At 45.8% G+C, this 15018-nt stretch overlaps 1 long non-coding RNA gene across 1 annotated transcript in view; it reads right to left on the bottom strand.

The window, feature by feature from the left end:
* Nucleotides 1–15018, bottom strand: part of LOC142712970 (uncharacterized) — a 69493-nt gene that overhangs the window by 8361 nt on the left and 46114 nt on the right. The window contains exon 2 of the long non-coding RNA XR_012870145.1: nucleotides 6290–6376. This is a non-coding gene — a long non-coding RNA (uncharacterized LOC142712970). The remainder of the gene's footprint in view (nucleotides 1–6289; nucleotides 6377–15018) is intronic.

Here is a 15018-nt window from a genome sequence, read left to right on the forward strand (position 1 = left end):
TAGAAATACCTAGGTCCAGCCAGAATGAAGAAATGTCAAGTAAAAAAAGCAAGACGCATCCGCAGCACACATGACATGTGCATGACAGCTGCGGACTTCATTGCGGAACTTTGAATCTCCATTGAAGTCAATGGAGAAATTCCGCCATGAGTCCGCCACTGCTCCGCAACAGACAGAGCATGCTGCGGACACCAAATTCCGCTCCGCAGCCTATGCTCCGCAGCGGAATTGTACGCATCGTGTAAACGAACACTGCTAAATTAAAGTGAAAGTCAATGTAGAAACGGCTCCGCTGCGGATTAACGCTGCGGAGTGTCCGCAGCGGAATTTAAGTGCAATTCCGCCATGTGTGAACCCGCCCTTAGGGTATGTTTACATGCAGAAACAGCCGGACACATCAGGAAGTGATTGGGGGAGGCAGACATGACCAGGGTTGCAGGAGAGAAGGAATGAGGTGAAAAGTTCAAATGGAGGAGGGGGAGGAAGGTGGAGGAGAAGGGGGCGAGGTTAACAGAGGGCATATAGGAAGGGTGAGGGACAGGTTCGCGCCATTCACGCCCCAGGAAAAACAGTTTAGACCTTGTCCCGCCCGCCCTCCCTTAAGGACAGGTGTTATGTTTTGTTTAGCGATGTGGATTCTTTGTTGCTGCTGGTGTTTTTTCTTTTACAGGAGTCGGCTGGTGGTGACTGGTAGGAGCGGAGTCACGGTGGCTTTGTTGGCGGATTGGGGGGTCCTTGGAGTTGGTGGTAATTTGAAGTGGGGGATTCATCAGAGGTATGGTCCCTAACAAATACATAATTGCTCATGGAGATGGGCGCATTTTGGACTCCTGCTGGGTGGTGTCCCGGGAAGTGGTTTTACATACTTGGCAAGCCAACTGCGGAGCAGAAAGGTGCCTCTGAGCCTGTAGGGAGACGGCTGGGGGTAAGTAGCTATACAGGGGGCAGTTAGGCGCCAAAGTTTTGGAGCTCCAAGGACTTCCCCTTTCCTAGTAATGTTATTTATAAAGTTATGTTTTATGTTCATGAAAATTTGTTAATAAAATGGCTGCTGTGGCCGAAATTTTCCAACCCACTGTCTCGTGTGTCTCACTGGGGATGGGAGAGTGACATGTGGGAGGGGAAAAAGGCCTGGAAGCAAGAAAGGGGGTGGACAGTATGGAAGGAAGGTTAAAGAGGCTCTGTCACCAGATTTTGCAACCCCTATCTGCTATTGCAGCAGATAGGCGCTGCAATGTAGATTACAGTAACGTTTTTATTTTTAAAAAACGAGCATTTTTGGCCAAGTTATGACCATTTTCGTATTTATGCAAATGAGGCTTGCAAAAGTACAACTGGGCGTGTTGAAAAGTAAAAGTACAACTGGGCGTGTATTATGTGCGTACATCGGGGCGTGTTTACTAATTTTACTAGCTGGGCGTTCTGATGAGAAGTATCATCCACTTCTCTTCAGAACGCCCAGCTTCTGGCAGTGCAGATCTGTGACGTCACTCACAGGTCCTGAATCGTGTCGGCACCAGAGGCTACAGTTGATTCTGCAGCAGCATCAGCATTTGCAGGTAAGTAGCTACATCGACTTACCTGCAAACGCCGATGCTGCTGCAGAATCAACTGTAGCCTCTGGTGCCGGTGTCCTCGCTCGTCTGACACGATGCAGGACCTGTGAGTGACGTCACAGCGTGATCTCTCGAGAACACGCTGTGTCTGCACTGCCAGAAGCTGGGCGTTCTGAAGAGAGGTGGATGATAGTTCTCATCAGAACGCCCAGCTAGTAAAAGTAGTAAACACGCCCCGATGTACGCACATAATACACGCCCACTTGGACTTTTACTTTTAAACACACCCACTTGGACTTTTGCAAGCCTCATTTGCATAACTACAAAAATGGTCATAACTTGGCCAAAAATGCTCGTTTTTTAAAAATAAAAACGTTACTGTAATCTACATTGCAGCGCCTATCTGCTGCAATAGCAGATAGGGGTTGCAAAATCTGGTGACAGAGCCTCTTTAAGCAAAAGGGTTCGAAATGGGGCGAGCTCTGTAATCCCATGGTCATGTGTTTTCAGGCATATTTCGGGGTGTAAACGCCTCAAAATATGCCTGAAAAAACAGTAGCTAAACGCCTACAAACATCTGCCCATTTTATTCAATATAAAAAAAATGTGTTTCGTTCAGACGGGGCGGTTTTTTACACCGGCGTTTTCGAAAACAGTGCGTAAAAAAAGGCCCTGTGAAAAGAAGGCGCATGTCACTTCTTGAGACGTTTTTGGAGCTGTTTTTCATTGTGTCAATGTAAAAACAGCTCCAAAAACATCTAGAAAAAACGGTTGAAAATCGGAGGCTGTTTTCTCTGAAAACACCTGTGTAAAGTCGTTTTTGATTTAGCGTGTGAACATACCCTTAGGGAGTCCAGAGTCTGCGTGCCCCCTTCCGAGCTTGATCCTGGTTGCACCCTCTGTGACCGCGATCGTTGCGCCACTGCCCATGATGGTTGTGTTTCTGTATCTCTGTCAGCAGGGGTTTCCCCATTATACTTTTTACCCAAATACTATTTTGTTTAGTTATATTGTGGTATGGCATATAATATATCAGTGATCCCTTAGCGTTTAAAAATCCTTACCGACCTACTACTTATCACAGCTGAGGGTCTGTTATAATTGTATCCAGTCTTTGCAACCCTGACTACACTGGCATTATGGCTTCCATCTATGTATGCGTCGTTTTGATGGCAAGAATAGCACTGGATGCAGGGGCACACTTAAGGCTGGGTTCGCACAACCTATTTTCAGGCGTAAACGAGGCGTATTATGCCTCGTTTTACGCCTGAAAATAGGGCTACAATACGTCGGCAAACATCTGCCCATTCATTTGAATGGGTTTGCCGAAGTATTGTGCAGACGACCTGTAATTTACGCGTCGTCGTTTGACAGCTGTCAAACGACGACGCGTAAATGGACTGCCTCGGCAAAGAAGTGCAGGGCACTTCTTTGCCACGTAATTTGAGCTGTTCTTCATTGAACTCAATGAAGCACAGCTCAAGATTTACGAGCATCTCAGACGGCTCGCAAAATGCGAGGAGGAGCATTTACGTGTGAAACTAGGCAGCTGTTAACAGTCTGTCTTTTCACACGTAAATGCCTCTCATCGTGTGAACATACCCTCAGGGAGGGGGTTTCTAGTACCTGAAAACTCCCTTTGAGCAATGCAGGAGAAATAAAGGGCCATAGCTGTGGTCTTGCCTTAGGATACTCCAATATGTCCGCATAATCTTTTTAATCTTCGATGTATTCCTGTCATATGTACCAAAAAAATAGCAAACCTCAATGCCAATACCAAACTTAAGAGCCAATGGGCTCAATCAGACTTCTTGGAATAATACTGTAAGGGTATGTTCACACAAGGGCTTCCGTAACGGCTGAAATTACGGGGATGTTTCAGCCTGAAAACATCCCCGTAATTTCAGCCGTAACGGCATGTGCAGGCACTTGAATGCCGCGTCAATTACGGACGTAATTGGCGCTGCTATTCATTGGAGTCAATGAATAACGGCTCCAATTACGGCCAAAAAAGTGACAGGTCACTTCTTTGACGCGGGCGTCTATTTACGCGCCGTCATTTGACAGCGGCGCGTAAATTACGCCGCGTGTGAACAGACAAACGTCTGCCTATTGCTTTCAATGGGGAGATGTTTGTCAGCGATATTGAGGCGCTATTTTCGGACGTAATTTGGGGCAAAAACGCCCGAATTACGTCCGTAAATAGGCCGTGTGAACATACCCTAAAGGATCTGCCAGACACAACTTCTGTGTCGACGCCCATAGTTAGTCAGTCTGCACCTGCTTCTATGTCTGTGAGACTGACTCCATCTTCCACCACCCAGGATGGCAGGCTTAGGAGTGGGAGAGCCTATCACAGCCTGGCCAGACGGAGCTAGCTCCCGCCCTCTGTCTATTTATATCTGCCTTTCCTGTTCCTCCTTTGCTTGTGATTCTTCTCTGCTGGTTTCCTGGCCCTTCTGCAGCTTCTTGAACTACTGATCCTCTGCTTGTGATTGACCTTGGCTTTACTGACCACTTTTCTGCTCTGCGTTTTTGTACCTCGCTCATCTCCTGGTTTGACTCGGCTCGTTCACTTCGCTTGTTGCTCACGGTGTCCCCGTGGGCAGCTTCCCCATTTCCCTGGCTTCTTTGTACCCTTGTCTGTTTGTCTGTCGTGCACCTATTGAGTGTAGGGACCGTTGCCCAGTTGTACCCCGTCGCCTAGGGCGGGTCGTTGCAAGTAGGCAGGGACTGAGTGGCGGGTAGATTAGGGCTCACCTGTCTGTCTCCCTACCCCGACATTACAAATACAGTTCACAAATTTCTCAGAAACAATTTTTTTGGTCCGCTACAAAAACTCAGCGGTGCGAAATATGCGCTTGGCTCATGCAGATTGGCTCTTAGGCACTCTCTTCCTTAAGTCCGTGTAAATCCCTTTAAAACCCCTTGGAGACACGGCCAATTTCAGCTTTTTCATTTTTGTTTCTCCTCCCTGCCTTCCAAAAGCCATAACTTCTTTGTTTGACTGTCGACATAGAGCTTGTTTTTTGCGGGACAAGTTGTAGTTTTTCATGGCACCATTTATTGTACCACATAATGTACTGGAAAGCCGGATTTGTAGGGTGAAATTGGATAAAAACAGCGATTACACAATTTTTTGGGGGGGTTTCGTCTTTACGGCGTCCATCTGGCGGTAAAAACTACATGTGCACCTTATTCTACAGGTTGATACGATTTCGGCGATACCAAATTTATATGTTTTGTTTTATGTTTTACCACTTTTAAAAAAAACAAAACTATTTGCTAAAAAAAATAAATGTTTTGTGTCGCCATGTTCTGAGAGCCATACGTTTTTAATTTTTCCTTCAATTTAGCGATGTGAGGGCTTATTTTTGCGACCCGAGCTGTAGTTTTCACCGATACTATTTTTTGGTATATGCGACTTTTTGATCACTTTTATTTCATTTTTTTGGAGAGCTTAGGTGACCAAAAAAATATTTTATAATTTTTTATTTTTACGGCAATCACCGTGCGGGTTAAACAGCGCCATATTGTGATAGATTGGACTTTTACAGACGCGGCGATACCAGTTATGTTAACTTTTATTTTTTCTAACATTATTTTAAGGGAAAAATGGGAAAAGGTTTTTTTTTTACTTTTAATTATTTATTTTTTTAAACATAAAGAAACCCTTTATTTTAATGTTTTTTACTTTTTTTATTAGTCCCTCTAGGAGACTTGAACCAGCGATCGTTGGATCACTTGCATGATATACTGCAATACTAATGTATTGCAGTATATCGTGCTATGGTCATTCTCTTTTGAAGCCCTGCTGGAGGCTGCAACGTCTGGTCGATGCACTTCTCCCCAGAGATGTCTGCACATGCGGCCGTCCTGTTCCCTAGTGACCACCAGGGTGCGCTTGTGAGCTCAGTCCAGATAAGGAGCCAGGTCGCACACAGGTTGGAGATTGAGCTGATTGCTCCCAGAGCACCCTGTACTAAAAGAAGGGCTGTGCCCCTCCCTCCAATGCCTGAGCCTTGTTGTCGTTATCCTAGTATGTCTATGCAAATGGTCTCCTAAGTGTTTTCCAGTTCCCAGTGTTCCCCGTTCCTGCTACCTGTAACCTGTATCCCGTGCTATCCTGGTCAAGTGCCATGTCGAGCTGAAGTCGTGCTGTGCTGTGTACCATGTCTGTCCTGCTACACCCCGCCTGGTGCCTGCATGCTGCCTAGTTCCCAACCATGCCTGTCTTGCTACTGTCTGAGCTACCACAAGTACACTTTACGAACTATAGACTGTGACCTGTGTCCTCTAGGCCAGCCAGGGCTGCCATCAGGAATTTCTGGGCCCCATACTGCCAATGAGTCTGGGCCCCCGCCCCCTCGTTATTAGGAGGGGTGAAATGTAAAGGGGCGGGAGGTAGGGCACATTAAAAAGAAAACTCTTTGTGGAGCAGGGCAGAGACAGGAGGTGGGTGTCGGAGGGCAAAGGGGAGAGACTAAGTGCCAGGGCTGGGAGAACTGAAGGTAGCAGTGGTAGCCAGGGGGGAGACGCAACCTCACAGGGGCTCTGTGGAGTGACAGGGAAGAGACAAGAGACAGCGGCTCTGTGGGGGGCAAAAAGGGAAAGTGTGTGTGTGTGTGTGTGTGTGTGTGTGTGTGTGTGTGTATAGAATCTGTCAGGGTGTAGGAGGGCAATATAAACAAAAATCATTGCACTGAAGCCCTATACACAGCAGAGTCACTCACCAAAATGTAGCCCCTAAGATCTCCCACCGCCACGGGCATGCCTGGATGATGCTTTTGCATTCTCTTCACACGCTGCACACACGTTATCTGTGTAAAAACCACACAACAAAATTAATTCAGACACCAAACCAGAAAAAAATTCAGATCCTAGACCAGACCTGTTAGGTAATTCAGACACCTTTCCACCAGACCCCTACCTGTGGCCAGAGATTAGCATTTAGACTTTTATCTACAGGGGAGTGTGTGTGGCGCTATCTACAGGGGGCAGTATGTGGAGCTATTTACAGGGGGTTGTGTGTGGCACTATCTACAGGGGGGGTGCGTGGCACTATCTACAGGGGGGGGGTGTGTGGCACTATCTACAGGGGGGGTGTGTGGCACTATCTACAGGGGGGGGTGTGTGTGGCACTATCTACAGGGGGGTGTGTGTGTGGCACTATCTACAGGGGTTGTGTTTGGCACTATATACAGGGGGGGGTGTGGCACTATCTACAGGGGGGTGTGTGGCGCTATCTACAGGGTGGGTGTGGCGCTATCTACATGGGATTGTGTGGCGCTATCTACATGGGATTGTGTGGTGCTATCTACAGGGGGCAGTGTGTGGCACTATCTACAGGGGAGTGTGTGTGTGGCGCTATCTACAGGGGGTATGTTTGGCATTAACTACAGGGGAGTGTGTGGCACTCTCTACAGGGGATTCCAGTCCAGGAGGAGACCCTGACCTCACTGTCCATATATGGACAGTGACCTCAGGGGCTACCTCTAGGAGAGGAATCCCCGGCCAGAGTGTCGGAAACTCTCTGGCCTGGGATTCCGCTCCTGGATGGGTGAATGGCAGAGCAGGAAGCTGATACTTTCCTGCTCTGCCATAGTATTCAATTGTATCTGCATCCTGTGGACGCAGATACAATTGAATATGGCAGTGGCTGAGACACGTCTGGGACAGTAATTTGCCGGGACTGCCTCTGTAGATTCAGGACAGTCCCTGCAAATTCAGGACTGTTGCTAACTATGCCTCCGGTATAAGCTTTCTCCCCCTACCCAGGTATACTCTCTCCTTCCTCTACCCCTCCCCATGTATAATTTCTCCCCTCCCTTCAGATATCATCACTTTTCACCCAATTATTACCCCCCCCCCCCCCCCCAACAGTAATAAAAAAACATAACAGTTCTTCCATTTTCTGATGTGAGGCGCGAGGTGTGATGGTAAATTTAACCTCCATGTGCCTCACATTAATAGTAATTAACCCCATCATGTTCCTCAATTATAATGGGTTAATGTGTAAGGTGCATGATGGGGTTAATTACTATTAATGTGAGGCACATGGAGGTTAAATTCATCACACCTCGTGCCCCACATTATTAAGTGAAAGAAGTTTTTATTTTATTTTTTACAGCGTACACATCATAGATGACGCAAAAAAATTGTTGTGCAGGTTATTACGGCCGCGACAATACTGAATGTGTGTATTTTATGTATTGAGACTTATTTTAACCCCTTCGCGCTCAGGTCAGTACTATTACGTCGCGCTAAGTACATCGTTCGCGCTCAGGTCAGTAATAGTACTGACCTGAGTAAACACGGCGCCATTTAATCCCGGCGCGTGCTTGAGCTGTGATAACTGCTGTTTCTGACAGCACGCTATCACAGCTTAGTGTGCAGGGACCGATCGCGTTGGTCCCCGCCGATTAACCCCTTAGAAGCCGCGTTCAATAGCGATCGCGGCTTCTTAGGGGTTAAGCTGCCATCGCCGGCCTGCTACACGATAGCGGGCCGCGATGGCTACTATGGCAACCAGAATCCTAACAATGGACTCTGGCTACGCCATCGACGGAGGCCTAGTGGGTCCCGACAAAATCAGGACCCACTATGCTTGCTGTCAGCGAACAGCTGACAGCTCTAATACACTGCACTACGTATGTAGTGCAGTGTATTAGAATAGTGATCAGAGCCTCCTGCCCTCATGTCCCCTAGTGGGACAAAGTAAAAAAAGTGTAAAAAAGTAAAAAGATGTTGTGTAAAAATAAGAAAATAAAAGATTTAAAAGTAATAAAAGTAAAAGTCCCCCTTTTTCCCTTATCAGTTCTTTATTATTAATAAAAATATATAAATAAACAAATAAACTATACATAATTTGTATCGCCGCGTCCGTAACGTCCTGAACTACAAAACGATGTCGTTATTTATCCCGCGCGGTGAACGCCGTAAGAGAAAATAATAATAAACCGTACCAGAATCACAATTGTTTGGTCACTTCACCTCCCAAAAAATTGAATAAAAAGAGATCAAAAAGTCGCATGTACCTAAAAATGGTACTGATCGAAACTACAGTTCGTTACGCAAAAAATAAGTCCTCGCACGGCTTTCCTGATGGAAAAATAAAACAGTTCTGGCTCTTAGAATAAGGTAACACAAAAAATAAATTATATTTTACAAAATGTATTTTATTGTGAAAACGCCATAAGAGATAAAATAAAACTATAAACATCTGGTATCGCCGTAATCGTATCGCCCCGCAGAATAAAGTGAATATGTCATTTATAGCGCACGGTGAACGCTGTAAAAAAAATTGAATAAAAAACAATAGTAAAATTGCTGTTTTTTTAGTCACCACGCCACCTAAAATTAGAATAAAAACTGATCAAAAAGTCGCATGCACCCCAAGAAAACTACAATGAATTCCTCAAGGTCTCTAGTTTCCAAAAAGGGGTCACTTTTGGGGGTTTCCACTGTTTTAGCACCACAAGACCTCTTCAAACCGGACATGGTGCCTAATAAATTAAATTAAATTAAATTAATTAAATGTCACCTCTACTTTGCTCTAAATTCCTGTGAAACACCTAAAGGGTTAATAAACTTTTTAAATGCTGTTGTGAATACTTTGAGGGGTCTAGTTTCTGAAATGGGGTGTTTGATAGGGGTGTCTAATATATGGGCCCCTCAAAGCAACTTCAGAACTGAGCTGGAAACTAAAAAATAAAATAAAAATGAGGCAATACTTCGCTTCTCACATTATACTCATAATGAGCCGTGCCCACCCCGAGATGACCCCAGTTTTGACCGTTTGTATAAACGGAGACCCCTATTAGACCATTTCAGTGCCCGGTTTTCCCAGCATTCCCCCCTGAGAAGTGTATTTCTATAGATGAATCCCTGGTACATTTGAAAGGGAGGCTTCAATTCCGCGAGTACCTGCCGGGTAGGAGGGCAAGGTATGGCGTGAAGATGTATAAGCTGTGCGAGAGTGCATCAGGGTATACCTACAAATTTAGGATATATAAAGGGAAGGACACCAGTACTCAGCCCCCAGAATACCTCCCCTTACTGGGAGTTAATACAAAAATTGTGTGGGATTTGGTGCACCCACTGCTGGACCGGGGTTATCACCTCTACCTGGATAATTTTTATACCAGCGTCCCACTCTTCAACTGCCTCACTCCCAGAAGTCCTGCGGCATGCGGCACTGCTAGAAGAAATCTGAGAGGCCTCCCTAAGACTCTGCTTGGGCAAACACTCAGAAGGGGTGAGAGCAGGGCACAATCTAGCAGCAACATATTGTGTGTCAAGTACAAGACCAGGGAGATGCCACACCAGTACCCATGTACCTGTACGAGGTACCAGTACAGAGACGCCCAAACCAGACTGCATCCTGGACTACAATAGGTACATGGGAGGGGTGGACTTGTCAGATCAAGTCCTGAAGCCTTACAGTACTTCTGGAAGCGGGGCCACAGGCATCGTACCAGGGCAACACTTTTTAGGAGAAGTTCCCCAAACTGGCAAGAAGGGAAAAAGTCAAAAGTGGTGCAGAGTCTGCTATAAGAGGGGGATAAGGAAGGACACAATATATCAATGTGACGCGTGTCCCGAAAAACCAGAGCTCTGTATTAAAGAGTGTTTTAAAATTTATCATCCATCCCTTTATTTTTAATTTACCCCAGTTTTACTCGCTCTGATCCACTTCGCACAGCTTACCCCTCCTCATCTTTCCCCTCTGAGCCCTGCTGTGTGCCCAGGCAGCTGATAACAGCCACATGTAGGGTATTGCCGTACCCGGGAGAGCCAACATTACAGTTTATGAGATGTATATCTCCGGTGGCACATTGCTGGGCACAATATATCGGACACTGAATTGGCATATATGTATAGAAAATTGCAAATTTCACTCTGCACCAACTGCTGCACATTATCTTTTACACAATACCTGTGGGTCAAAATGCTCACTACACCTCTAGATGAATTCCTTAAGGGCTGTAGATTTTAAAACAGGGTCACTTCTTTGGGGTTTCAACTGTACTGGTACCTCTGGGGCTTCTGCATACATGACTTAGCACCAGAAAAGCTCCAGTAGGCCAAATGGTGGTCCTTTCCTTCTGAGCCCTGCCGTGTGCCCAGGCAGCTAATAAGAGCCACATGTAGGGTATTGCCGTACCCGGGAGAACCCACATTACAATTTATGGGGTGTATGTCTCCGGTGGCACATGCTGGGCACAATATATCGGACACTGACATGGCATATATATAGAAAATTGCAAATCTCACTCTGCACCATCTGCTGCGCATTATCTTTTACACAATTCCTGTGGGGTCAAAATGCTCACTACACCTCTAGATGAATTCCTTAAGGGGTGTCATTTTTAAAACGGGGTCACTTCTCGGGGGTTTCAACTGTACTGATACCTCAGGGGCTTCTGCACACACGACTTAGCACCAGAAAATTCCCAGTAGGCCACATGGTGGTCCTTTCCTTCTGAGCCCTCCCATGGGCCCAAACGGCAGTTTATCACCACAAATAGGGTATTGCCACACTCAGGACAAATTGGGCAACAAAATGCGGTATTTTATTCCTTGTGAAAATAAGAAATTTTGAGCCAAAACTACCTCTTATTGGAAAAAATAATTATTTTTTTAATTCACAGCCCAATTCAAATAAATTCTGTGAAAAAACTGTGGGGTCTAAATGGTCACAACACCCATAAATAAATTCTTTGAGGGGTGTAGTTTCCAAAATGGGGTGACTTCTGGTGGGTTTCCATTGCTTTGATACCTTTGGGGCTCTGCAAATGCGACATGGCACCCGAAAACCAATCCAGCAAAATCTGGGCTCCAAAGAACACATAGCGCTTCTTTCCTTCTGAGGCCTCCCATGGGCCCAAACGGCAGTTTATCACCACAAATGGGGTATTGCCGCACTCAGGACAAATTGGGCAACAAATTGGGGTATTTTATTCCTTGTGAAAATAAGAAATTTTGAGCCAAAACGATCTCTTATTGGAAAAAATTTAATTTTTTTGAATTCACAGCCCAATTCAAATAAATTCTGTGAAAAAATTGTGTAGTCTAAATGGTCACAACACCCATAAATGAATTCCTTGAGGGGTGTAGTTTCCAAAATGGGGTGACTTCTGGTGGTTTTCCATTGCTTTGATACCTTTGGGGCTCTGCAAATGCGACATGGCACCCGAAAACCAATCCAGCAAAATCTGGGCTCCAAAGAAAACATAGCGCTCCTTTCCTTCTAATACCTCCCATGGGCCCAAACGGCAGTTTATGGCCACAAATAGGGTATTGCCGCACTCAAGACAAATTTGGCAACAAAATGGGGTATTTTATTCGTTGTGAAAATAAGACATTTTGAGCCAAAACTACATCTTATTGGAAAAAAGTTTTTTTTTAAATTCACAGCCCAATTCAAATAAGTTCTGTGAAAAAACTGTGGGGTCTAAATGGTCACAACACCCATAAATAAATTCCTTGAGGGGTTTTGTTTCCAAAATGGGGTCACTTTTGGTGGGTTTCCATTGCTTTGATACCTCTGAGGCTCTGCAAATGCGACATGGCACCCGAAAACCAATCTAGCAAAATCTGGACTCCTAAGAACACATAGCGCTCCTTTCCTTCTGAGGCCTCCCATGGGCCCAAACAGCAGTTTATCACCACAAATGGGGTGTTGCCGCACTCAGGACAAATTGGGCAACAAAATGGGGCATTTTGTTCCCTGTGAAAATAAGAAATTCTGATCAAAATCAAAATTTCACAGCCCAATTCAAATACGCGCTGTGAAAAAACTACGGGGTCAAAATGGTAACAATAACCATAAATTAATTCCTTGAGGGGTGCAGTTTCCAAAATGGGGCCACTATTGGGGGATTCCTACTGTTTTGACACCTCAACACCTCTCCAAACCTGGCATGCTGCCTAAAATATATGCTAAGAAAAAAGCACCACCAAAATGCACTAGGTGCTTCTTTGCTTCGAGGGCTTGTGTTTTAGTCCACGAGCGCACTAGAGCCACATGTGGGACATTTCTAAAAACTGAAGAATCTGGACAATACATATTTAGTAGTGTTTCTCTGGTAAAACCTTCTTTGTTACAGAAAAAAAAATAGAATAAAATTGAAATTCAGAAAGAAAAATGAAATTTGCAAATTTCACCTCCACTGTGCTTTAATTCCTGTGAAATGCCTGAAGGGTTAAAAAACTTTCTAAATGCTGTTTTGAATACTTTGAGGGGTCTAGTTTTTAAAATGGGGTGCTTTATGGGGGTTTCTAATACATAGGCCCCTCAAAGCCACTTCAGAACTGAACATGTACCTTAAAAAAAAGGCTTTTGAAATTTTCTTAAAAATATGAGAAATTGCTGTTTATGTTCTAAGCCTTGTAACGTCCAAGAAAAATAAAATAATGTTCAAAAAACGATGCCAAACTAAAGTAGACATATGGGAAATGTGAACTAGTAACTATTTTGGGTGGTATAACCGTCTGTTTTTCAAGCAGATGCATTTAAATTCTGAAAAATGCTATTTTTTCTAAATTTTCTCTAAATTTTGCAATTTTTCTCAAATAAAGCCTGAATATATCGACCAAATTTTACCACGAACATGAAGCCCAATGTGTCACGAGAAAACAATCTCAGAATCGCTTGGATAGGTTTAAGCATTCCGACGTTATTACCACATAAAGTGAAATATGTCAGATTTGAAAAATGGGCTCTGAGCCTTAAGGCCCAAACTAGGCTGCATCCTTAAGGGGTTAATGTGTTTTGTAAAAAAGGTGTATGTGTATTTTTTTTTCAATTTAACATTACTTTATGTTTTTACTTTACTTTTTAAACTTTAATGTACTGGTATATATCTATATACGGATAGTACACAGGCAGTTGTTAGTACAGACCTGAGTATGCACTAACAGGAAATATGGTAGGACAGCCCTGGTGTAAAGGATCTGCCAGGCACTACGTCTGGGTATACTCCCAGGATTAATCAGTCGACACCTGAGGCCAGACCTCTGAGACTGACACCTGCTCCCGCCAGTCAGGGTGGCGGGCTCAGGAGTGGGAGAGCCTATCGCGGCCTGGTCAGTCAGAGTTAGCTCCGCCCCCTGTCCATTTATACCTGCCGTTTTCTCTTCCTCCTTGCTTGTTATTCTTCTTGGATTCCTGGCCCCACTGCTGCCTTGCTCCAGCCTGCTTCTGCCGTGCTTCTGCTTTGCTTCAGTTCCGTTTATCCTGCGTTGCTCTGCCCCTGGCTTGCTTCTGCTCCGTGCTCCCGTTTGTATACTCCACTACTTCCTGATCCTGACTGGCTCATTCACCGCTCCGTTTCCTCGCGGCGTTCCGTGGGCTACTGTATTCCCTTGCGTGTTCCCTGTTTGCACTCCCTTGCACTTAGACAGCGTAGGGACCGCCGCCAAATTGTACCCCGTCGCCTAGGGCGGGTCGTTGCAAGTAGGCAGGGACAGGGCGGTGAGTAGATTAGGGCTCACTTGTTCCCTTCACCTCCTTCCTGCCATTACATAATAACAAGCCGTTACCTAGTCTACCATTTCTTCTACGCTGACGCTATAATGGACCCCCTTGAGACCCTGACCCAGCAGATGCAGGGCCTCTCCCTACAGGTCCAGGCCCTGGCTCAGAGGGTCAATCAGTCTAACGCTGCCTTTGTAGTACCCCTCACCTCACCTTTAGAACCCAACCTCGAGTTACCTGACCGGTTCTCAGGGGACCGTAAGACTTTTCTCTCCTTCCGGGAGAGTTGCAGACTTTATTTCCGCCTAAGACCTCACTCCTCAGGTTCCGAGAACCAGCGGGTGGGTATCATTATATCCCGACTCCAGGAAGGGCCCCAAGAGTGGGCCTTCTCCTTGGCTCCTGACGCCCCTGAACTTTCCTCCGTTGATCGGTTTTTCTCTGCCCTCGGTCTCATTTACGACGAGACTGACAGGACTGCCTTAGCCGAGAGTCAGCTGGTGACCTTACGTCAGGGTAGGAGACCTGTTGAGGAATACTGTGCTGATTTTAGAAAGTGGTGCGTAGCTTCTCGGTGGAACGACCCGGCCCTAAAGTGCCAGTTTAGGTTAGGATTATCTGACGCCCTGAAGGATCTGCTGGTTAGCTACCCCTCTTCTGACTCCCTAGACCAGGTTATGGCCCTAGCAGTACGACTTGACCGACGTCTCAGGGAACGTCAGCTTGAACGTTTCAATGTTTTCCCCTCTGACTGCCCTGCGATTCCCCCCGAGGTCCCGTCTCCTCGCTCTTCCACGGAGGACTCGGAGGTACCTATGCAACTCGGGGCCTCCATGTCCCCTCGACAACGTAGAGAGTTTCGCAGGAAGAATGGTCTCTGCTTCTATTGTGGGGACGACAAGCATCTACTGAACACCTGTCCCAGGCGCAAGAATAAGCAGCCGGAAAACTTCCGCGCCTAAGTGATCATCGGGGAGGTCA

The sequence above is a fragment of the Rhinoderma darwinii genome, unplaced genomic scaffold, assembly GCF_050947455.1.
Source record: "Rhinoderma darwinii isolate aRhiDar2 unplaced genomic scaffold, aRhiDar2.hap1 Scaffold_4335, whole genome shotgun sequence".
In the NCBI taxonomy this organism is placed as follows: domain Eukaryota; kingdom Metazoa; phylum Chordata; class Amphibia; order Anura; family Rhinodermatidae; genus Rhinoderma; species Rhinoderma darwinii.